This window comes from Hoplias malabaricus, chromosome 12 (assembly GCF_029633855.1).
Source record: "Hoplias malabaricus isolate fHopMal1 chromosome 12, fHopMal1.hap1, whole genome shotgun sequence".
Lineage (NCBI taxonomy): Eukaryota > Metazoa > Chordata > Actinopteri > Characiformes > Erythrinidae > Hoplias > Hoplias malabaricus.
Window position 1 is genome coordinate 34,470,366 of NC_089811.1, and position 24,741 is coordinate 34,495,106.

The following is a 24,741-nucleotide window of genomic DNA, read 5'->3' on the forward strand; positions in this document are numbered from 1 at the left end:
TTTTAGTCAAAGTTTGAATTACCACAGAATTTATTTTATAACTAGAGTTGTTTAGTTTGCAGCACGTTTAATGCAGTTAGTGTGCTCACGAATTTATAGTAAGTTCCTACATAAATAATGTAAAATAAGTAAAAATAAATGAACACTACCAACCTATGGAGCAGGAGTAATCCTCATCACTTTTCATGACTTTCAAAGTGTGGAGAACTCTTTGCCATTGTTCTGCTGTGAGCAGAGAATGGAAGCCTAGCATGTCTGACCGAGCCACTTTGTTTTTAATTGCTTCCTGACACCAGGGCTTCGTAAACACATTGACCGATTTCCAGCACGCAGACAGACTGGAGGGCTAGCAAATGGCGAGAAAACGTCTAAATTTGTAATTACAAATCGTGAATGCTGCCTTTAATTAAAAAAAATAATAAATAAAAAAATTAATGAAAAAAAAAAATAGTCAGGTCTTCTTATGTAGTTAAACTGTGATATAAGGGAGAAAGAAGTTGCCCCATCTTCAGGACGTCAAAAGTCTATAATCAGCACTAGGGATTTTGCTGTGTACATTGTGAGGGTGATTCCTCAGTGTTAATGCTTTTAAGTCTAAGACTGGGTTAAGCCTGTGTGTGCAACACTGACCCATGGTATAAATCTCAGATTCTATTCCAGAAGCCAGTACTGCCAGTACATAGCAGAGCTTTTTATTATTTTTCTTCCCCTACAGTAGCGGTGAAGCATGCGGTTTTCCCCATCAAGCACCTTTCCAGCAGCCTGCCTCCAAAGCATGCACGCACGCGCACACACACAAACACACACACACACACTGAGCGCTAATTAGCAGGATGATGCTGCGCTAATTGTGTTAATTTACAAGGTTTTAGTCAAAGGGATCTGCGCTATGGCTGGCAAGGCTGTCAAGCCTGTGAGCTAATGACTAAGAAAGGCTAAAGACAAAGCGCTGGCATGAACATGGCAGGCATGCCAGGAAGCCCATTAATAACATCAGCAGTAAAAGCTGCACTCCAAACAATGGCAGGAGTCAATACTATTACTCCGATAAATCATACGCGCTTAGATTATTAGGAAATTAATGCCACCTTTTATGCACTTTACAGGAAACTGCTTTTGATTTGCTGTTCCATTGCATTTTGCAGTGTTTTATGTGTGCTCCTGGCCAGCGTGTTACGCATTAGGCTATGCCTGGTTACAGCTGTGGGACATGTGGTATTCCCAGGGCAATCCATTTGAGATGTATGTAAAGATTTATCTCCAATACTAATGTGTACTGAGTGGAGCACATATATTTCTCTTGATCTGAGGATGAGCTTTCATTTCTGTGTGCAGACTATAAACTGTGTGGCGTGTACTCTGGAGCTGTTAAAGATTACCTTGGGAATTTGGAGGCTCAGTTATCTTTGAGCCTCTGTACATCCACTCGTTAATACATTTATTACTCATCTTTCATGTTTCACTTTCAAATATATATATTTATATTCAGTGCCTCTCTGAGAGGTAAGTCTTTATAGAGGACGTGGGTGTTGACTTGTGCTAGAATAAAGTAAGACGTTTGGAGAGGCTGAAATCCTCTACAGCACAGTGGGCACGCAGAGATTTCAAACAATACTCCAGTCCCTCATTCTAATGACTTTTATGGAATGCACCACACGCTAACAAAGGAACAAATTCGACTATAGTCATTTTAACAAGCCTAACAAATTACTAGACTCTTATTATAAGTAGACAGGGATGTCTTCCTCAAACCGTTTAAAGTGTTTAAGGCGGCTAAAATGAGACATCAAGAGATTTAGTTACAGGGGTAGCATGGGGGCAGAGCAAATGCACTGTATTATAGCACAACTAAATCCATATAATGCTCTCTAAGCGACAGTGTTTATGCACATAGTCCTGTCATTCCAGCACATAATGCAGAGCCCCATCTAGGTTATATGCTAGTTTGCATGATCTTAGCCATGCTTGTCGTCCAGATTACACGCTAAAATCTGATCAGGTGATTAACGAGGTGGGATTTGAATACGGCGAAAACTGAACTGCGGAGAAGTAAAGAAGAGGGAAACAGAAAGGATGAGAAAGAGAAAGAAGTGTTAGAAATGGTAGAAAGAAAGCGAGAGAGAAACGGGGGGAGCAGGGGAGCGTGAGAGAGAGTGGACTGCAGAAGATGAATCATCTCCAGTTTAGTTTTAGACTGCACTAAATCAGCTGCGGGTCCTCCATGCTCTTCATGCTTCTTCAGCCTGGCTCTGCTAGCACTGTGACACAACAATAAATAACACACACTGAGACAAACCTCTCTTTCCCCAAATATAAAAATGTCACTCCGGCTGCTCCCATATGCCATATCCTGCCACTGTTTTTGGGGAGAAGGCATAGCGCTGCTCTTTAACGATGAAGTCCTGTTTATTTATATTCTGCATGGTGTAATGTCATCCAACTCGTAACAAATTTTACAACAAACACATGCTTTTATATATCCCATCCCACAATGACTCTGTCCAACACACACTGTTCCAAACAGTACTCTATTCAGCATCTTGACATTTTCTAAACGTATCATGTAGTGTGATATTTAAGAGGCAACGACCAAATGATTCATCAGTACAACCATATAAGCAGTGAGCCCACTTAATATTAGTAAAAATTGTGGTAAATATTAGTAAAAAATGGTGCTGGAATTTGAAGAAAGAAATGTCTACTAGAAGTGGTTAATTTTACTTTTAACTTTAACCCCACATTACAATCTATGAACATGATCCAATAGTACCTTCAGTCTTACTTTCTTGTAGATCTAATAAACCAGCTAATGTTAAACAGCCATAGGTTGCAGTCATGTGATTTTATTTTTATTTATTTTTTGCATGAGCACCATATTGGGTACAGATTGTGTGATTTCACAGCGCAGCACTAATGTAAACAGATGGGAAAGATTGGATAAATTTATATCATACACAGCTCCTCTCCCTGTGCTGGAGTCCACCACCTCTTTGCATCAGGGGTAGGGATCCAACAGTGTTTCATTACGAGGAGAAAAAGAGAGATATCTGCTGTTAGTCATATTAGTATTTTTGTCATAAAATCCAATCCAACTTAGAATAGAAAACTGTTAGCATGTTAGACTCCGGTGCATTTGTCTGCTCATGACTGAATCTGAGTGAGTTGTTCAAACACAGGTCATTTAAAGGCTTCAGTACATTATTTCACTCATGTTTGTTTCAATGTGTGAAGGACTACAATCACCCGCCACTTATTCTTTTGCCTCATTCATTTCCCCCTGTTTACAGGGTAAATAATCTGATCCCGGTGTCTCTGCGCTCTGAGAGTGGAACACGACTGTCTGCCAAAATTATTTCTCTGATTTGGTTTAAAGTTGAGTGAAGTAGATATTATCTGAAAATGTCAGTAATCAGTGTTTTGTTTTAACATCTAAATGAAGAGTAAAATTGTTGAAAGAAACAATAAAATCAACCGTTTATTAAATCAAGTTCATATTTAAGTTGGGTGTTTATGTGTAAGTACTCAGTATGGTGGCTACAATACACAGTGAAGGCACCTCCAACCTAAGTTCTCTCCAATAAGACGAAAATCCAGTGTGGCCACAGCTTCACACTTTACAAACCTGACATTGCCTGTTTTGATTGGACGGAATATAGCTCAATTAATATATTTTCTTTGTTCTGTTATATTTTCTTCATTTGCAGAATATTGTAATGTAAACCTGAGAGAGAACCCATTTCAAGACACATGCTACTCATTACGGATGATCAGGAACACTTCCTACTTATTTGGTTTTAAGATTTTTTTAAACTGTTCTATTCAAAACAGTGTGAAGCATCCAAGACGTTATACACATTGCAGATAAATGTCATTCTGGATGAGTAGTGTATTGAAAATATAATGAACTAAATGGTATTTTTGGGAATAGAACATAAAGAAAGGTGCATCTCAATTAACTAGAATATTAGAATTATTTTAGTAATTAAATTCAAAAAGTGAAACGCATATTTTATATAGATTTGTTACAGATTGAGCTTTTTCAAGTGTTTAGTTCTTTTAATGTTGATGATTATAGCTTACAGCCAATGAAAACTCAAAGTCATTATCTCAGAAACTTTCCTAATCCTTTACAATGGTCCCTTGGTCTGATTCAGTAGGCTGCACAATCATGAGGAAGACTTGACCGATGTCCAGAAGGCAGTCATTGACACCCTCCTGTTGTATCCAAGCACATTAATGGAAACTTGAGTGGAAGGAAAAAGTGTGGTAGATAAAGGTGCACAAGCAACAGGGAAAACCACAGCTTTGAAAGGATTGTCAAGAAAAGGCCATTCAAAAATTTGAGGGAGATTCACAAGGAGTGGACTGCTGCTGGAGTCAGTGCTTCAAGAGCCACCACACACAGACGTGTCCAGGACATTGGCCACGACTGTCACAATCCTTGTGTCAATTTCTTTTTATTTTCCAGCAGGACTTGGCACCTGTCCACACTGCCAAAAGCACCAATACCTGGTTTAATAACCACAGTATCGCTGTTTGATTGGCCTGCGAATTCGCTGAACCTAAACCCCATAGAGAATCTATAGGGTATCGTCAAGAGAAAAAAAGAGACACCAGACCCAACAATGCAGACGAGCTGAAGGCCGCTATCAGAGCAACCTGGGCTTCTACAACACCTCAGCTGTGCCACAGGCTGATCACCGCATTGGTGTATGTACTTTTGAGTAGGCCAACATTTGTGTATTAAAAATTATTTTTTAAATTGTTCTTAAGATAATGACTTTTGGGTTCTCATTGGCTGTAAGCCATAATCATCAACATTACAAGAAATAAACACTTGAAATAGATCACTCGGCTTGTAATGAATCTATGAGTTTCACCTTTGGACTGAATTACTAAAATATATTAAATTTTGAATGACATTCTAATTTACTGAGATGCACCTGTATCATGTTCATTATCTTTCAGTACCTTAAACAATAAGAACAATCTCTCAGTGTTTCAGGTATCTTCACTATGGTATAAGCTTGCAGATAAAATATCAACCACAGCCATTAGACATGATACAGAAATTGAATGACATGATAATTACCTGATGTTTTATCATTTACAAAAATTCTTGCAATATTGTGATAAACTAATCTGCAATTTATTTAATTAACATAAAAAATCTACATTTAAAAAGTGTCAATGCTGATAATATTTTGATGATTTAATATAATTATTTATGAAAATCAACATGTCTCTGCATCTCTAGCACGAGAGAACATTCATAAACACAGAAATGGAATTGCTGGTGTTTCCAGATGTTTGCACACTGAAATAATCCATTTAGTCTATGTCTAAAGACACTGATGAAAACAAAATTAGACACAACAAGCTGTGACCTGCACTCTTGCCTTAGCTGCATTTGGCGTAATTAGTGCTCCTTTCATTAGAAGATGCCTGTAGACAGGCCGAGGACCTCTGCTTAAATTCCACTCATTGGCTCTTTACAAAAGCTCTTTGTTTAATTTACGTGTCTGTGAGGTTACCTTTACAGTACGCCTGGCAAATCTTAGATTACATTCACCATCAGGATTCACTCAGAGCTGAGGTACGAAGGTACACCAGGAACGAAGCAGTTATTGTAAGAGACAAGGATTTATAAGAGCAGTTTAAGTGTTAAAAACAGGTGAGCAATACCAAACAAGAAAATGATTTTGTTTAGAGTAAAATGTGCAAATTACACTGCTGAAAGTCTGTTAGAGCATAAAATATTACAAACAACCACACGAGCATAAGTCACAACCAGCAAAAACGTAGAGTAGTGAAAAAAAATCTGGCTGAAGCGTTAATTGCTCATCCAAATAATTAAAGATGTGCAAGTCCTGCATCAACTTTTATAGGCTGCACTGTCTTCCCCAAGCCTGACAGTAATTATGTATGGTTTGTGCAGGCATCTAATAGGTGTGTTATTAGTGAGAGTGATCAACAGTAAACCCCCGGAGAGGAAGCTCTGCTACAGCGCACTGTTTAATTTCAGACACTGTGATCATGGCCAATGAAACAGAGAAGCTGACCTTTTTGGGAGCTATTAATCTGGCTAGCCTTGGCCGATTTTAAGCAAACAGCAGCGCGCCCGCGCTCTGTCCGTCCAATTTCCCAGTGCGTAAATTGGACTGCCGCTTGCACAATTCTCTATTCATTACTGCGCAGCTGAAAGGAAGCACAGAGGTGGCGGAGTGGTTTTCTTTTCCTTTTTTTTTTTTTTAGTTTGTGTGTGTGTTTGTGTGTGTGTGTGTGTTCACGCGGGTGAGTGTATGAACACGCAATGGCTTCTAGCAGAATTCCCATGCTCTCTCCCTCTTGCTTTTAGGCTTTGGGGGGTGGGGGGGGTGGGGATGCTTTAGGAGGAAGCTGTCGTAATTGAAACGTGGTCTAATCAGACTCATTACCATTTTGGCCAATTTGCACCACCAAAGATGCTTATTAGGTAACTGTGTTTAATAAAGCGCTCTTTAGAAAGCTAACTGTAATGAGCTCTTTAGAGTCAGGTCCGAGCGTGATTATGCCAGTGGAAGTGTTTAGCCGGGCTCAGGCAGACGGCTACATTTAGTCATGTACAATGTCATAATTAAAGCACACAACCTGCTTTCCCCAGCGCACAATGAACGCGGCTGCAACCGGAGAAACTCTGAAAAATATTTATAATTACTGATCATTACAGCTCAGGGATTTTTTATCTGTGGATGTAAACATAATTATGAGAGCCTCTTCCTTTCATAATGCACGCACAGCACACTCAACATGACAAGCGTGCGAATACTGTGGACAGACATTAATTACATTTATAAATAAAAACAAGCTCATATTCCTCTTCTAATGCACTGTGTGAGATGTGCTCCTCTCCCTCTTGTTTTCTCTCTCTCTCTCTCTCGCTCTCTGCCCCCCTCTAGGTGGGGGGATGGGATACAGTTCTAATTCAATCTCTGCTGGTAATCGTTATGGCAACAGAAGGCCATTCATCTTACATATCAACTTAAAACCATTTAAAGTCAATTTGGAAATCCATGTCCCACTCATTCTGATGGGTCCGGGAGACCAGAGGGCATCATTAAGCTCCTAATTTAGCCAAGAAATTCAGTCAGTGTCCCTTTTCCTGCTGTACAGCACATGTTAAGACTCCCAGCACCTAGCCGCTGGATATGATGGAGGAGAGATCGTGCGGTCCGATGCGTGACCACACAACAAACGACGTTTTAAAAAAAGGAAAGAGAAAACCTGCATAGTCACCCTACCTCCAGGGTACAGTAATTTAATTAAGCATTCTAAACATAATTAATCAACTAATTAGCCTTAAATGCATGTCACAGGATGAAGTCCACCCCATTTAGTGACTTGGCTAATTGTGATCTTGAGCTACCCTATGAGAGGAAAATTATGATAATGTAAACATCCATAAACACACTCAATGGGGGACTTTAGTTCTGTTTGACATTTATGAGGCAGATACATATACTCAGAACGTCGGATTATAATGTAGAATTTGTAGGTCTGCATGTCTGAGCTACCTCAATGTAAACTGACAGGATCCACACTATATCTCATCCCATTTTAACAATAATCAGTTTGATATTTCACCATAAAAACTATTTGAAAAAAAAGCATTTTATATTTTATGAATGAACGCTGGCCTCGTTCATTTTCCATTATATAATACTTTGATTAATATTCACTTATTTGATGCCCTAATGTAATATTCACTTGTTTGATGCCGAGTTACGATGTTTCTTGGCTACAACCCATCTCCCATTTACTGTATAAAGCCTTGTTTCGACTTAAGTGGTAATGCGTCGTAAACGTCGTAACGTGAACTTCGTGTTTGGTGTGTGCGGCGTGATGGAAGAATACACGGTTACGCGGCTCGGGACCGAGGAGGATGGGTGTTAGGATAGGATAAGTGCGTACAGTATGTTATGTACGTATGTTCCGACTTACACCAAAAATCGGTTTACGACGCAACGTAGGAACGGATCAACGTAGTAAGTCAAGGACCCCTGTATAAGCAAACACAGTGTTCTACCCCATGTTAGTGTTTCATACCTTTGGGAAACACTGCAGTGTCACTCTCCCCTGCTACACAAAAACAAGTCATCGATAATACTTTAAGTGTCAGATAACATTTGATTTAAGATTAGTTCAATGCAGTTAAGGTTGTAAATGCAGTTTTATGCACATCTGTTATGATTCCGCTGCATATAATTAACTGTGTACGTTTTGGTCTCTGCAGTGTTTTTCACTCATCTTGCTTACATTCCACACAAAGCTGAACTACTGAAACATTCCATCTCTAAAAAACCGCACCAACATTGTTAGTGGAGCTAGCCTGCCTGAAAACATTACAATGACAACTCTCATAGTGAATCGGTCAATGACATATTTGCAGTTTAACAGTTTTGGTCCAGTTATGCGGCACAGTGGTTAAGTGGCAACGTCCAGCCGTCTGTTCTCAAAGTGATAATCATGACACACAGCAGCAGCTAAATGAACGATTCTGCTGCTCAGTCCCAAGCACAGCAGTGAAAGTGAATAAAAACGGCAAATACGTAAATCTACTTTGGAATTGCCAGTTAAAAGTTTTTAGGCAAAAAAAAAAAAAATCCAAGTAAATGTAACTAAATAATAAATTCAAATATGTAATCCACCCCTGCAGAGGGTCCTGAGTGAGTGTACGTACAGACACTATGCGAAACACTGATTTTTCATTTCTTCAGCCCATCACAGCTTGAGGCTTTCTCTACCCTGTCTGTTTGAATTTCCAATGCCAATGTCTTAAGAACATGTGAACAAACCCTCGGCTTAAAAAGTCCCCTCGTATTAACGATAACATTTACAGCCATGAAATGGAACAGTATTAGGAGGGATAACTGCGACAGTAAATTCAGTAATTCAGTGCGCTTCTCTAATAAGATTATACCTGCATTTAATATTTTGACCATAAGAACGCAATTAAGTCAGTTCCTATTTCTAATGACATCTTGCTGTTTTCACATTTTAAAGGCAGTACACTGAAGGCAGAACTTATTTTATATAGGGCTGGACAATAATTAATTATCAATATATATTGCAATATAAAATGTATATATAATAAAACTTTGTTTTTGAATAAACTGGAACAAACCACAATCATTCAAAAGAAATACATTTATTTCAATGTATTATTTCCATCCAACTATCACCTAAGGGATGAGTTCTAATGTACTGCATGTGACTCAGAGACCCGTAGATGACCACAGTTTTCTCCGGAGCTCCACTGCAGTGTAAGTCAGTTGCTCAAGCCGAGTGTATTCCAAAGTAAATGGCTACATATGTGCTACGGATCAAACAGTGTAATATATAGCACAGAGAGGAAGAAACTAAAAAGTTGAAAATAAAACACAAAGCCATTTCAGAATCTGAAATGTCTACAGCAATAAAATATTGTTTTATGCACTTTTCCCCCGAACGGATCTAGTGTTGACTTCACGAAGCTCAACAACACTTCCATCTTAATATCATTTGGCTGAGTATAGAAGCCAGACGCTTTCTTGGAGCTCAGTCAGTCAAGCTGTCAGTTAGACACTTCTGCACACTGCTGTATGCGGAGAGAGTACCTGGAGGAGGTTAATAAGGTGATTTACTTCTAATGCGCCATCTGCTTTTGTCTCAGCGCCACTGTCAGCATGCTACAACTTAACTCCCTGTATGCAAGCGTACTTCTCACAGCAGCCGCCGGAGGTCTGTGATGGAGCAGCCCCATTACCGAAAGGATGCTCGCTTGCTAAAGACAAATACAACGACGGGCCAGGACACTTTTGGTAGAAGAGAGGTGGAGCCAAAAGCCAGCAGATGCACACCGTATGTTAAGAGTTGGGTGTGAATTTATATGGGGCACTTATCTTTAATGTAGTTTGCATGTCAGTCAAGCAGTCAATTTTCCCAAGACAAGGCCACTCTTTGTAACTGGGCGTAATATTCATGATTGTGTTGGAAGAGAAGACGCGGCACGCTCACTGCCTGCTGTGACAAAGCTGTAATCATTTCAATCTGCTAAACACCGATTATGCCTCTCAAAGTGGCTGACTGTTTCACTGATGCAATGCTCTCTCCCTCTCCTCTCCCTCTGTTGTCCTGCCCCTCCTCTCCTCTTCTCATCTGTTCCTCGTCCAATTCTTCCTTCTTGCCCTCTCCTCCTCTGCTTTCTCTCTTCTTTCCACTCTTCCACCACACAGGTGAACTCTAAAGCACAGAGGAGTTCTGCCTGTGTGTCATTCAGAAGAAATCGTATTTCGTACGCACCTTAAAACATACACACAGTTGTTTTTTACTACAGGTCTATTTATATGTTTTGCAAAAACAAGGATTTTGGGTCGTTAGGGGTTTGCTTTCAGTATGGATGGATTAATGGGTTTGATGAATAGATGCAATACTGTGCAAAAGTCAAGGATCACTTTTCATTTAGTCTCCAGTTAAAGCAGCCTTCAGGTTATTGATGATTCGGGTGATATTTCTACAATTATAAATGTTATAACCAAATCAAAATAGTGCTTAAAGCTCCACTCTTAAAAAATCCACAGGTGTTTCTGTCCATTCTTCTACATCGAGACTTCCATGCTATAGATCTGAAAGGATATGTAGCTGTTACATGTAACTGATAAAGGGAAATGAACAAAAAATGTGCACATGAAACAAAAAAGCTGCTTATGTGACCAGCCCAGAGGCCACATCGCAACTTCATGGAACATGTCTGATCATGAAAATATAACCCATTTCCAAAGTCTGAATCTGGAGCTCCTCTTAAAAAAAAAAAGGCAAAGTTAAGGCATATGTGTGTGTGTGTGTATATATACACACACAAACGTTTGCACAGCTCTGTATTTAAATGTATAAAAAGTTAATTAATGCAGAGATAATGTGTGAATTAATGCAGAGATGTACATTAAGAGACATTACCAATATTTACATTGGACTATAATGATGAACATTCAGGCTTGGCAGACTGCCAGATGTTTTGTTCGCCTCACTGTATACCATATATGTGAAATAAGGCATTTTACTAGGCTTCTAATGCGCACCCCCCACCCCCTCTTACTAGGACACTAACTCCACCCCTTCATCGCTGTCATCCATCAGTCCTAACACAATGAGCTAATTATTTAGCCAATAACTGCTCCACGACGCACATTACACTGAGGTAATTATAAATCATTACACATGCTATGCTTTCTGATATTAAGTGGCTGGTAAGTACGGTGGATGCATCATATTTCAAGAGCAGACAATATACGTGAACATGACAGCAGGGAGAATAATGAGTATCCATTATCTTATATTGCTTGCAATAATAATTTTCAAGACCCTCATTTCATGAAGGGTGGTCCATCAGATGCTTAGCACAAAGACTTACCTACGTAATCCAAAATGGATCTTTAAAGGTCATTAGCAGAAATGAGGTAACACAGAATCCATGAGAGACCTCCCCCTCCCCTTTTCACTCCCATGTTTATCTGTTTCTTTCCACTTCAAATAAGGCACCAATAATAAGAAAACCAGTGTATAAAATATAACTCACTCACACACACACACATACATAGTGTTCATTTACACAACCACGCATGGTCTGTAGGTTATATTTTTTAATGCCATGAGAGTAAAATAAGCTGGAGTTTGCTGAAAATACAGCAGAAACTTAAGAGGTATTCTTTGCAATTTATTTTTCGAGTTAACTCTGTTCTCTAGCTGGAACACAACCAATTTTCAGTGCTCAGGTTAAATACAAACCACATGTCTAATCCAACACATGGCAATTGGGTGAAAATACATAAGTGTATAATGGTTAAGTATAAAACATAGCTGTGTAAATATGAGCCTCAGTTTGGATAAATTGCAGACGGTTGAGTCTCCCATGTAAGTGGTCTATCAGACAGGGTCTCCTCAATTCTTAGAAGTGAATTCATGCATGTGAAGAAACGTATGCCCGTAAGAGTCTGTCAGTCATTTATAACTCGGAGATAAAGAGTATACTTGGGGATGGCATTGGCTATTACTCATATTTGTGAGAGGGAGAGAAAGAGAGCCAGACAGAAAGAGTGAGAACCTTCTCAAACTCATACTCAACTTAATGAAAAACAGCTAAATATTAAAATAAATATTTGCAATGTTAATGCATAACAAGGCTTGAAAGTACGTGTATAGGGCCAGTCTCTGATGAACAAGTAGGAAGATTAGCAACAGAAACACCTTTTGTATATAACCAAGGTACGGTAGGATGAACAGTGTTGTGAAGAGCACTTGACCTTGTTCCTAACAAAGCTTTCTTTTGTAAGTACAGAAAATAGCTTATTGACTACGGACATGAAGTTCCTTTGGCGTTTAGCAACCCTTTGAATTAAGTGAATGAATTCAATTCTTTAAAACTTCATTTCCAAAACTTAGTAATTTAATTTCAATAAAGGAAACAGAAATGCTGAAGTGAAGAGTGTTCCAAGGACAGAGAACTGTCGGAAGCACTTTGAATGAAAAATATCTTTATATGGTCTTCTATAGAGGGGAGTAAGCACAGCCAGCAGACAAAAGACAGATCCATGTTGATAGAGTTCTGCTGAAACAATTAAATAACAAAGAAGGAAGAATAAAAACCTCCCCTAATGACCGATAATAACTTATTAAATGTGTAACAAGACCTTTTAACAAGAATTCCCTAATAACAAATACATAATTAAAAACAAAATGGAGTGGTTGGTGTTGCTAAGGTGACTTGTCCGTATACATTAATATGATGGAGCATGTGGTTATGTTTCTGGCCAATTTGACTTACTAATCTCCAAGAGCCATTAAATTTGCTTTATATGATTATGCAAATAAATACATATCATTTGAATACTCATACGCCTTGAATATTTTATCCGGTTTATGTATTCATTTAACATAATAATTTGTTTGGCAAGAAGTACCATATATAACCATAAGTAAATATCAATAATTACATTTTATAACTGAATTAATTACTACAGAATAAATATTGACTCTCTTTTATATACAAGATGCATAACACCATCAGGGAAAACAATAAATAGCTAATAACTGTTAGCAAATGCCCCAGTCAAAACAAAATATTAAACATGTTCTTCATATCACTGGCTTAGTGCTTTTCAATGCAAAGCTCAACATAAAATTTTCCAAAGGAGAACTTGCTTTAAAATCCTCAGGTGCTTTGAAGACTTCTAACAGAGCTCCCAGCAACAGGGCTGAGAAGTTGAATATTAAGGGCTTATGGACTTCAGATAATTCAAACACAATTCAAAAGTATTGTATCAGTGTGATTTGCACTGGTACAACAGCATCAGACATGTCGATACTAGGGGCGTCACTATACACATAGTAATATTCATTATTTTCGATACAGGTGTTTCGATGCGATACGAGCTATGAATCGAATACATTAAGATATTATTTTAAAAACCATCTGAGACGTTTGTCAATCTGCGTTAACGAGTTGCAACCATCTGCAGGAGCAGGACATAGTTCTGAGGCGTGCTGTAGTTTCATGCGACATCCAGTGGCACGGTGTGTAATAGGAATGCTGTGTTACTATGACGACGCCGGAGAAGTGTTTAGAGCTACTGGGGAAACACCATGCTATTGTTGTGGTTAGCTTGTTGGACGATTAGCTAGATGTGAAATGGCTAGCGGAGAGAGCAAGACTGGGCTGGAACTAGTGTTGCCAACCATCACATAAATACAGAATCGTCCCGTACTTGGACACGATTTGAACCGATACAGGACATGTTTTGTTCTGTATTTACGAGGTCACATTGTTATGACGATGGTTTGAGACAGAAACACGTAGCTCTCTCTCACCCGGAGCAAGGTGCAAATACTCCACGGCTCCTAAACAGAGAATGCACTTCTCATTGGTTGTCACCGTTATTTAGCCAATCAGCAACCAATGGAGTCACAATCCCTCCTACAGGGGGTTGTTTTGCTATGGCGCTGAGAGCAGCAGGTCTGTGCTGGAAAACTGGGAATTTAAATCTCTGCTTTTAGATGGAACTTACGTTAGCAGCATGTGCCTATTTTTTATATATTTTTTATTTTTCTACGAAAATGTCTGGTACCAGTCATCCTTTCCAAAAATACTGTTGTGCCTCTTTGACCTCTACATCAAAAAATATCAGGGGAAATTAAAATCATGTTCTTTCTCCATATTGTATCGAAAATGTATTGTATTGTGGAGCAAAAGCAGCAATATATATTATATTGTGAAATTTGTTTATCGTTGTACCCCTAGTCATTACAGTACTGAGAATGATTCCCTACACTAATACTTCCCTAATACTTGCTCTGATTTTTTTATATATATATATATATATATATATAAACACTACACCATTATGACCACCTGCTTGTTTCTCCATTCACTGTCCATTATCTCAGCTCCACTGACCACACAGCAGCAGTTTGTAGTTCTACTATTACAAACTGTAGCCAGTCTGTACCTCTGCATGCTATTTGCTCTCTTTTCACCCTTGTTTTTTAATTGGTCAGGATACCCACAGCTCCACCACAGAGCAGGTACGGTTTGGGTGGCGGATCATACTCAATGCTGCAGTGACACTGCACGTTTTTAAACCCCTCAGTGTCATGGCCTCTAGTGTCCAGTATCCAGCCAACAGCATCCTGTGGGCAGCATCCAGTGACCACTGAATAAGGTCTGACACAAACCGTGCAGCAACAGGTGAGCTCCTGTGTCTGGCTTTACATCTACAAAGTGGACCAACTCAGTACGTAAGTCTAACAGAGTGGACAGTGTGTGGACACCGTGTTTAAACTCCAGCAGCACTGCTCTAAACAACGCACACTAACACATCTCCACGTCAGTGTCACTGCAGTGCTGAGAATGATCCACCACTGCATTGCTGTGAATGATCCTGACTACTGAAGAACAGAGTGAAAGGGGCACAGCAACAGATGGACTACAGTCTGTAAGTGCAGAACAGCAAAGTGCTCCTGTACGGTCAGTGGAGCCGAGAATGGATAGTGAACGAGGTGATGATAATGTTATGGTTTATCGGTGCATGTACGTGTGTCTGTTATTATCAGTGTTCTAAATTTCTAGGCTCTCCACTGCATCTGAATTGGAGACAAAAATGTACAGATTAAATCTATCTGCAATGACAACAAATGTGAGGCAAGAAAACGTAACACACAACTCTGCTTCACCACAAATGACAATTTATTTCATAAGGATTTTGTATGTGAGTTACGGGTTAAATCTTTATGGGACTAGAACAACCGAACGTAGGTGTCGAAGTTGGATCTGACAGTATGAGTTACAAAGGAACATCTTGTATAGATAAAATGAACCAGCTCTATAGAGAAGCACTCTACTGAAGCACTTAAGCACTAAATGAATCAGCAACATTATGCAAATCATTAGCACATAATGCTTTTGGTCCTTCACGGTCAGATATTGGATATAAATAGCCTGTTTTCAACTTGGAGACTTTTTGCAAGCGACGATAACAGTTCTGTAAAAGTTCTGTGACACCAAGGGACATTTTGATCTTGTTCTTAAAAAGAAACAGTCAGTCATAGTGTTCAGCTAAATCTTAGAGAGATGCCATGTTAAGGCCTCGCCGCTGGCAAAGGCACACGCACACACCCAAGCAGGGCTTCCTCTCCATGAGTGTGAAAGTGATCTATCAGTAAGACCTGCATGGAGCTGAACTGGTTTTGGCGAGCGAGCTTCCAGCACTGGCTCGAGTTTGTCCGCAGATCAGAGCAGGCAGCTTGTGTTCAGCTGCTGCATATGAAAGTGAGCTGGCCCCGACTCAAACTCTCCCCGCAGTCCATGTGTTGAATAATGTATTTCGAGGTGTCACAAGGGCCTCTGCAGCCTTTTCTGAGCCAGATTTAAATGTTTACACTCAATTGAGTACAGCTATGATACATACACTCAGCTATTATACACACTACACACACACACACACACACTCATGCAAACAAACATGAACACATATAATCTGAATTCTGCTGTGTACGGAGCTTGAGGAACAAACTGAAGCAGATCAGAGACTTTATGTATTTGTATGGACATATTAGTGCCATATGTAAGGCACCATATGTAAAAAATAATAATAATAATAATACAAAATAAAAAAGGCTACTTTTATTTGCTTATTCAGTGGCATTAGCAAACACAGTGAGTGACTTTGGAAATATTCAGACTTTATTCATAGACAGTAGAGTGTTTGTATATAAATAAATAAATACCCACCCACCCCTGAATATATATTGTCAAACAAATACCATCTAACTGTGTGTACATCTCCGCTTGGGTTAGTGCCTATGGTAATAGCAAAATATGTACACAATCAGAATCATAGAATAATCAGGCATACTAAATCAAACGGATCACATATGTGCAAATTTGCCCAGAATTATTTTTATTTATTTATTTATTTGAATTCTGACGAAAACACGCAATGTTAAAATGTTTCATGTGACATCAGATTATTTCACCTGGGAGAGCTGAAATGCGTAAGTAATATTTAAGATTAGTGCAGTGCTGTTTTTACCTGCCTTTTACAAAACAAATCAATACTTGTAATGTTCCAAAATATTTCACACAAAAAAAGTGTGGATGCCTGATAAAATTGGAATGACACTGACATCAGCAGATAAATGCTTTAATAATATAACTGGACAGATGTTTGTATTTGTTTGATGATATATTTATTGTGTATATATTGGACCTTTGATGATAATATTTAGGCTTGGTTAATGTGATTAATTTCATCTGTTTTTTTTACTGCATGTGCAACTCTCTACAATTGTTTCTTTAATCTGTAGTAATCAGGCAGTAACATATGTTGATATACAGGCAATGTCAGACATTTTATTAGCTTAATCAGCTTAATCAAGTCAAGACATAAAGATAAGTCAGCTGCAACACACTTATTCGCGAGACTTGCTCCAAGATGGCTTTAAAAAACCGACAACAAAAAACATGCATGGGCTAGTCTTTCGGTGAACAAATATAATAATACACATCACATCACACCAAATTCTTCATTACACTGTTAAATGTACTTGCATGTCAGCATTCAAATGCAAATTTAAACGTTCCAACCTTTCCACATAATCATAGATGATTTCAGAGCGGATGAGCTGCTGGTGTTGACAGAGCTGCCTGCGCAGACTAATAGCCCATGATGGCGTTCCGTCTGCCTAGTGCTTGGCTGGCGAAAGAGACAAGTATTTCACATTTGGCATTTTCTTATGCAAAGCAATAATTCACGGGGTCCTGGGCATATGTGGAGCGCCATTGTTCTGTCCAAGCGATGCTCATTAAGGCATGACACCAGAGGCCAAAAGACTACCGAGCCCGTCTCGCCACTCAAGAGCTCTAAAGCGCACTAAGCACAGCCAGAGCCACCGGAAGGACCTGATTCACTACTACAGAGAGATTAGCACCCAATGGTCTCTCTGTATCTCTCCCTCACACACTCGCACAAACACAGGAGGGCAGTGTGTGGAGGCCCTTTTTATCAATATGACAGCAGCATGATCTAATGTGGTCAAATACATGGCTGTGTCTATATGTGCGTGAAAGTTCAGCTCCAGAAAGGAGCTGACTGGTAACGTAATGATACATGACAAGTCGGTAAGAAGCTGTAACTTTGGCAGCGGCTCCTGTGGAGAATCCCTCAGTCTCAGATTGGTGTTTGAACTGGCTCAGAGCGGTGGCGTGGGTGACAGTCAACTTGGTCAAAGGATTCTCTCTCCCTCTTTCACACGTTCTCTCTCTCTAGTCTGACACAAACTCGCTCTCTCCCTCATGGAAGCGCTAAGTCTCAGGGGATCACTTACACACTTCAAAGGAGAGGAGCCCAAGACTGCGACCTTGCTACATGAAGCCTCATTGACCGAACCCCTCTCCCATCCCCAGACAGACCCAGTCCCAAAGCCATAATCCCCTCAAGGATGGCTCCACAGCACCGCCCCAAATTACTGGTTCCAGAAAACTATGCCAAACTGCAGTTAAAGAAAACAGATCCAAACAAAACAAATAAACAGCAAACCAGGGCTCGAACACGAAGCGGGTGCAATTTGACCAAATCAAATATAATCACGATAGTTCATATTCATAACATACACACAGCGATGTATAGATTCTGTGAGGTTTGATAACCTGTATATGCCAGAAACCTCAGTGGTGCTAAATCAATTAAAACTATTTAAATTTCCTGTTTTTGTTTTTTTTTAAATCATACTTGACTGGATTTTCATCTCGCAATTTTTAAAAACATTGCTGCTTTAAATACACACAATATCTACATTCGGAATTTACATGTACTAAGTGCGAATAACATATCATTGACTAATATACGGTCTACAGTAAATTATGTAAATGTAACTACTATTTTTTTGACATTGGAATACATAATTAGAGCCTGAACCGATTTATAATTTATGAATTTATAGCGTGTATAATGTGAATGTGTAGCAAAAATGTACAAAATTTCAATAATGAACATATTTTTGATCAGTATGATCTCTGAAAATCCACACTGTTGTGACCCTAGCGTATACGCTTCTAAATTTGCAGACTCTCATCCTGATTTACCCAAAATGTGCACACTATACACAATATATTGATACAAGCAAAAAGAGGCTCTGCAAGACCCCATATCTCAAGGACAAGTGCATTATACAAGCTTGCAAATGTAACTTTAGTACTATGTAGGAAGAGAAATAGATCTGCAGGTACCATGTACATAGAAAGAGTTCAGAAAGAACAGCAGGTACTATACTGCAAATGTGACGTAAACAACCCAACCTAAACACTTCACAGGGTTTTTTCTTTCACGTCTGGGAATACAGCAGCACAGTGATGAGGTGAGCAAAGATGCTGCTGGGTGTGTGTGTGTGTGTGTGTGTATTGCTGTCTTACGCTGTGTCTGTAAATGTGAAGGCAGCAGGCAGTCATTTGAATTACAAACCAAACAGGCCTGGGCCGCTGCAAATGAGCACATTACCTCGTTCAGTGGTCCGATTCAGGCCTGTGATTACTTCACACTCACCCTCCATTACACACACCGCAACAAAAGTGATTGTGAAGTGGAAAAATAAACCTGGCTCTGGATAATCTGATTCCTGTTAACATGTTGTTGATGTAATTAATAAAACTATTCCAGTGCCTCTGTGCTGTTTGTGCACATCTTGTTTACAGAGGAACTCGAAGCTTGCACTGAGAACAACTGGAGACAGACAAACTCTTTCTGACACAATATAAATGACACACGTCTGACACAAATGACATTTACATCTGACCCATGTGACTGTGCAAGAGTAAACATCTGAAACAGCAAGTAATAGCAGAATAACACCTATTAACCCATTTCATTCCAGATATTTCACAGCCGTGTACGTCCAAGAACTTAGTGCCCAGACCGGTCAGAATCTAAAGTTTATAAAAGTGTGTTTTTTTGTAACTATTCTGTCACTATATTTGTCACTATGATGACTCTCGTGTTTACACCTACTTTGAGCATATTTATAAATTGATAGCTTAAATAATACAATCAAGACACCCATAAGAATTTAGTAATTTAATGTTAAATAATTTAATAATACTACACATTTTTGAATGAAAATCCACCAGTCTGTCTATCCATACATCTATCCTTCCCCATCCAGAATCATCCTCTGTTTCCTCAGTGACGTGTGCAGCGTATAATGCGCGCTACTGCCAGTGCTAAGCTTTACTAAAATGTGATCTCCGCTGCTTATTGCTCATCAAACAGAAGCACACTCAGCCAGTGAAACGCAACCCTTCACAGGCAGGCCTGTCGCCTCTGCTCCTCACAGACTCCCTAACAATACCCCACAGTCCATCACCCTCCTGTTCTCCCTCTCTCCTGCTCTCCCTCTCATTCTCTCAAACACACCGTAAAGTAGGACTTTAATGTGAGTCTAAATTTAGCCGAGAGGAACCCTCAGTTCGGAGTTAATTTGCAGGTGCAGGGCTGAGTTAGAGGAGTGCAGTCCCTCCCTAAACCTCCACACAGAAAACACACAGACAGCTGCACTCAGACCTGCACCTCCTGCTATTTAAATAAACATTATGCTCCACCTAAAGGTTTTACCCAAAATGGACTATGCGGCTATAATGCACCACAGCAGATGCTCCAAGCATATGACCCACTGCAGTCTCCTCATTATGATCACAGAAAACTTTCAGCTGAGCATGTGAGAGCTGCTCAACTTAAGCAGTGTCCTCAAATATAACATACTGCCTTTTTTTTAACTGTTGTTTAAACACCATGCAGATTCCTATATAACGTCATACACGATCTGCTAAAACAGACTGCAGTGAAAAATTAAAACACGGACTAAAACAACAAATACCCACCCATCAATCAAATCCTTAACAGATTTTCACAATGTAAAACCATGCTTAATAATAATAATAACAATTATAATATTACCATTGTTGTTGTTGTTGTTGTTATTATTAATCTAATTAAAATGTACAGCCTTTTTATTCATACGTCAGTGTCTGCTGGTTAATCATGGATAGGATTCATTGGTTGGTTTTAAAATACCACAGTCAACATTGATTCTGTAAATCTATCCTTAAATATCAGGATAAATATGACTATATCTTATATGGATGCTGTTAATATGTCAATTCACTGCTTCCCTGTGATGGACCAGTGCAATGAAACAGAGAGACGGAATTAAAGCAAAATAGAAAAATAAACGTACATGAAAAACTTTATTTTATTTTTTACTAGCAGCACTTTTAATATTAACTACAGTTAAATAAAACGACTGCCCAATTTATGTGTTTAAAATAGCCCAACTATTTTACTGATTAATAACATGTTTTAATATATTTTACTAAAAATAATAAAAAAGCCATTTTCTTGCTTCATTAAAGATGGAACGATTTCAACACAGAATCAAAAAGTCAAATAATTACCATTTGAAACAGTATGTCTAAAGTAATACTAAGTAATTGAAACACCCTTTTTGGTTTAGAGGAAGGGCTTAATGCTACGAACACCCATGCTCATTAATGTCAGGGCAATTTTCTGAAGTCGCTTACAAGTATTGGAGTATTGGCACACCCTTAATTATGATGCATCAGGGTATTTTTGTGCTCCTAATGCATCCTGATACAGCCAGCACTGACATCATCCATACAGTCCTCAGTTCCTTTGATAAGTACTGTATTTAAATATTATGCTTTTATGTTTTATTATTAGCAAGTAACCTGACCTTTCTCTGCTTAAGGCTTAGCAGCAGTTTGCATGTTGTGTTAAATCATTTAAGGTCATGTAAATGTATTGTGCGTTTTATGGTAGTACATCTGTGCCTACACCCTGGCAAGTTGTCTTGATCTGTTGCAGTTTTCATCACTATTGTTCTGTCAGTTGTGTGGTCCTCTTGCTCTACTTTGCTACTGATGAGCAGACCAATGGGATCCTGCTGTCAAACAGATGATTTTGCCATCACTAATGCTTTTACTCTGTCACTGTTAAATGCCACCTTTTTGGTTATGGTGATATTCTGGCAGCAGACACTGATATCAAATGCAAATAGCAGATCTAGAATCAACTCTAGAGTTTTCATTAGCACTCCGGCATAAACACGAGTGCAGATGGGCAAACAAAATAACTGATCAACTTCTTGTCCAATTACACATGGTCCCTTAAAATAGGAAAGTGTTACAATGGACTGAATTTCACTGAATTAACAATTTAGAAAATGTGTTATGTTTTAATTATAACTTGCATTGCTCTCAGCTGTCTTAAGCGGAAAGATTAAACTTAATGCTCAGATCAGTACCTGGCAGTGGCACTGAAATATTAATCAGCTTTAAAACAAAATCAAAATGGAAAGAGTGCAGTTTTCACACGAGAAGAGCTCCAACTTTAAACATATTCCTTATTATGTGCTGACATCTTAAGAGTTAAGTGAAGAAACGACAATGAGCCTGTGAACTTTTTGTAGATGTGTTAGTCCAGTTAGAAACAACATGGAACTACATGCTGTGTACACGATGATACAACCACACTTAACTAGCAGCATCCACGCTTAAAGCCAGAACAAGCATATAAGCTGATTATAAGAGGCCTGGATAATTGTAAATCAATTTAAACTGTTGTCACACCACTGGTTAACAAAAAAATCATGATTGTATAGTTTCTTGACATTGATCAGCCCTCACTGGCAATCTGCCACACACTATATTCAGTGTTCTAACCTCAAGCCCAGTAACTGGATGTGCTAGTCTTCCCAACAGTACAATCCTGGACCTTAATGTAAAGAAAACAAATACAATATTGCAATATTGGCTGAAACAAATCACAATTATATTTCCCCAACAGCTTTAGGAACTATGTATAAAATGACAGAGTGAATGGTATTAAAATTCCTGCTTGGGTTCGCTCAGGATAGGTGTGAATACCCTTGAAATTAAAGCTGACATTCTGCACTCAGAATCACTGTTTCATTTTCATCATATTTTCATCAAATTGTATTCAATTACTTTTAGATTAACTAATGCCATTCATACAGTTTTTTATTATTATACCTTCCCCACCCCTCCCCTTGCTAAAAACTGAAAGATGTGGTGACTGACCAGCCCAGTGGCTTATGAAAAATGTAGAGCTTTGTGGCTACTGGATATCTGAATGAAATTTAAAGAGCCTCAGCGGTACGGCAAAGCTCCAAACTACCTTCCCTTGGCTGTCTACTGATCACTAGAAGAGAGAGAGAGAGAGAGACAGAGAGAGCGACAGACACTCGGGGCCCATTTGATCAGTCTTGAGCAGATCAGAAAATCAGTTTGGATTCATATTATATTGATTTCTAAGTCTCTCCTGATGGAAAATCCTTTTTTAAGTGCAGAACTAGGTTTAGTCTGCCTCTGGGAAACCGAAGTTGTATATTTCACAGAAACCTAAGATATCTCAAATGTCCTATGAGTTAACCAACTTTTAATGGAACAAGTTTCACTTCACTAAAGCTGTGGGAGAAGGGACACTATGGAAGATCAATATATGCAAATAAAAAAAGGGTCATTTGCATATTTTACATTTTAAAGGCAGGCTCATATCTAAGAGGATATTCAGTGTACTGTACATCGAGGTCCTACTCAAGCTCTTCACTACACACTGTAGGCGTTAGGAGCAGACAATTGTCACTTATACATGAACACAGCTCTTCAAACTCCCTTTGGTTTGAGCAGCGAGGGGGATGTTTTTTCAGGACGTGCCTGCAGAAAGTAATTACAGCCACTGACCATACATCACAATGACACTGTTTTCTTACCATTAACACACAAGTCTGCGTACAGTGGATTAACAAATAGAACACTTCTGGTACAAATGTCCAGCAAGTGACCTGTGTGCCTGGTGCTTTTGCAGTTAATGTGATCGAGCCAAAGGTGCACAACACAAAACAGGCTCCAAGACATCATGAGCCACAACTTAATGCAAGGCATAACAGAGCACTGATTTTACATGTAGTTTATCGGGTTTAAGTCACCTACTCATATCCCCATAGCAACATCATCTGTGAATTCCTACAGCTGGTCCACAGGTGTTTCTTGAGATTCATCTTTTTTGCCAATAAAGTAACTTTCTTAATTATGATGTTAATTACTTAGTTGTGCGTTAAAGTGACAGAATACACACTAATATTATTTTAAACCTAGTGGATATAACATGCACTGTTTTGACACATAACTTACTCACGGCAAGAGTTATGGCGGACTAAATGGGGGTATGTATTAAATGTCCTCTCTTTTGTAGATTGGGTTCTTTGGGTTTCCAACAAAAGCAATGTGAACATCTAATTTATAAATGTCTATAGAGTAAGATCTATTTTTTCACACTTTCAGCTAAATTGTCAAAAAATGCTTAAAATGCTTAGTTTTAATTGTAGAGAGATTTGCCATTTGACTGTATGCGATATTATTAATGTTGTCCAAATATTATTATAATTTTTTTGTAATAACTAATAAAACAAATCCGTGAAAACTAATAAATAAAGCAATAAAACAGGAATGATGTAAGTGTAGGTAGGCTTCCCATGCATTGTTCTTTCAACACTGTACAAACAGACTGCAATTAAGAATCCCAATAAAGCTTTAATTGAACGATTAAGCTTTAAGAGCAGGAGACAAAAGGGACGAACGGCGTGGTGGTCAGCTGTAAATAGCATTGCTCCGTCTGGAGCCCCTGGTGTTCAGCGGTCACTATTGACTGCAGTGGCCGGGGAAGGTCAGCTGTGGAACACGAGCTGCTCAAAAGGTGGAATGAGGCAACTGAAGCAATCTTTGGTCAATATGAAATAGAAATCTCTGGACTGTACTGCACCAAAGTTACTGGAGTGAGGTAGCCCTGCTGCACAAGGAACTTTCCCAAGTGGAGGAGGGGTGGTGGTGTGGGGGGGGGTGTTATGGGAAATTGGCTCACCCACCGGCACGCTGTAGCATGACTCAAATAGAGGAACATGCTGAACACATCAGAGAATACAGATCTGAGCTCAGAGCCACCCTTTATTTTGCACACAGTGCGCAGCCGAGTGTGCCTCTGCACTGTAGAAAACTTCTGAGTGATTCATCAGTCAACAAGCTTATCCCCCAGGCCAACGGGTACACCATTTAACTGGTGCAGTTGTCTCACCACATAAATAAAC

At 39.0% G+C, this 24,741-nt stretch overlaps 1 protein-coding gene across 7 annotated transcripts in view; it reads right to left on the reverse strand.

The window, feature by feature from the left end:
- The window catches only part of fign (fidgetin), a 50,207-nt gene that overhangs the window by 4,858 nt on the left and 20,608 nt on the right, over nucleotides 1-24,741 (reverse strand). For 2 of the 7 annotated variants that reach the window (XR_010795077.1, XR_010795078.1), the window contains one exon: nucleotides 12,487-12,619. The exons of 4 other annotated variants lie outside the window; for them this stretch is intronic. The gene's annotated coding sequence lies outside the window, so the exon portion shown is untranslated. Of the gene's footprint in view, nucleotides 1-12,486; nucleotides 12,623-24,741 lie in introns of those variants that run through there. One more of the 7 variants, XR_010795079.1, reaches the window with a different exon arrangement.